Source organism: Aplysia californica, unplaced genomic scaffold, assembly GCF_000002075.1.
Source record: "Aplysia californica isolate F4 #8 unplaced genomic scaffold, AplCal3.0 scaffold01513, whole genome shotgun sequence".
In the NCBI taxonomy this organism is placed as follows: Eukaryota; Metazoa; Mollusca; class Gastropoda; order Aplysiida; family Aplysiidae; genus Aplysia; species Aplysia californica.
In genome coordinates this window covers 39,347-40,741 of record NW_004798783.1, presented here as the reverse complement: position 1 = coordinate 40,741, position 1,395 = coordinate 39,347, and the positions used below count along the sequence as shown (strand labels likewise).

Below are 1,395 nucleotides of genomic sequence, written 5' to 3'. Positions count from 1 at the left end.
CCATTTTAGAAGCCCTTGCGCAATTATGCCCAGCTTTGGGCTCGAACCCGTTGGCCAAAACTCTTCAGAACCTGAAGCTAGCATTGGTTAAACTATGCACAACAAGAAGCAAAGGGCGCACGCCCATCATGCACACACAAGCTTTTGTAACGTAATTTGAGGCTTGGGGTGAGAACTCGCAGTTGTCACTGAAGAGGTTGAAACGAAAGGCAATTGCTCTGCTTACTCGTTGTGCCAGGTGCAGACCTCCGGATATCAAATTTACATGTCGAGACACACAGTTCAGTGAAGATGGTTCAGCAACTCTTTCTTTTTTTGGATAAAAAATGACAAGGATCGAACTGGTTTTGAAATGCTCATACGCCCAGCACTGAATCCACTCGTTGACTCCATAACGTGCATCAGGAGTGACATGAGTAGAACACAGGACATGACACAGGGGGGCGGGTCTTGTTTCTGTTGTACCCATTCCCCAATTAATCATTTACGGACAATATCTTATCAGCTGATGTTTAATGTGGACTATATGATTTACAAAGAGCATGGACATGTTAATGTGGTCCAATAGTTGGAACTGAGCAATGCTCTATAAGGAGTTGTCTCCCAGCATTAATATCTGAATTATGGGCTCGTTTTATGCTTCATTTTAAACATCTCTATACCCTAACTGTAGAAAACTGTGTTTGGTTGGTTCTGCATGTTTGCGATACTGCCATACATGTAATATTCTTTGTTTGAAGTTTTGTGTTGTTATACACGGTTTTCCCGGATACACTCACAGCGCTGAGCGGAGCAGTGTGTCTCTCTATTTAGGCATATTGTTTATTACAAATTTTTGCTACAAAAATTTGTCTTTGGCAATTGATTTTGACATCAGCATGACTTAGATTTATGTATAAATTGTTGTCAGCTGATGTCATGATTAATTGAGTAATTGGCTACATATCCTCGTGAGGGTGAGTAGATTTATCGTTCTTGCCTTGTGCCCACCAAGAATAGGTTGTTGTGATTGAGTGGTATACCTTGTGTCATGTGTTGTGATTGAGTGGTATACCTTGTGTCATGTTGTTGTGATTGAGTGGTATACCTTGTGTCATGTTGTTGTGATTGAGTGGTATACCTTGTATCATGTTGTTGTGATTGAGTGGTATACCTTGTGTCATGTTGTGTTTTGTACGGGACGGTCTTGATGATTCCTGCCAGTTAGAAGCACTTGGGAGAATAGGCATATTGTTTGTTACAAAATTATGCTACAAGAAATATTTTCTTTGGCAATTGATTTTGACGTCAGCATGACTTATTTTTTAAATGTATAAATTGAGAAATTGAGTGATTAAGTGAGAAATAACTGGAAAATCGATTGCTTGGCGAACGGATAATTCTTCACTTAGGCTT

At 39.9% G+C, this 1,395-nt stretch overlaps 1 protein-coding gene across 2 annotated transcripts in view; it reads left to right on the top strand.

The window, feature by feature from the left end:
* The window catches only part of LOC101854228 (microfibril-associated glycoprotein 4), a gene marked incomplete at its 3' end in the record, with an annotated part of 18,857 nt that overhangs the window by 16,656 nt on the left and 806 nt on the right, over positions 1-1,395 (top strand).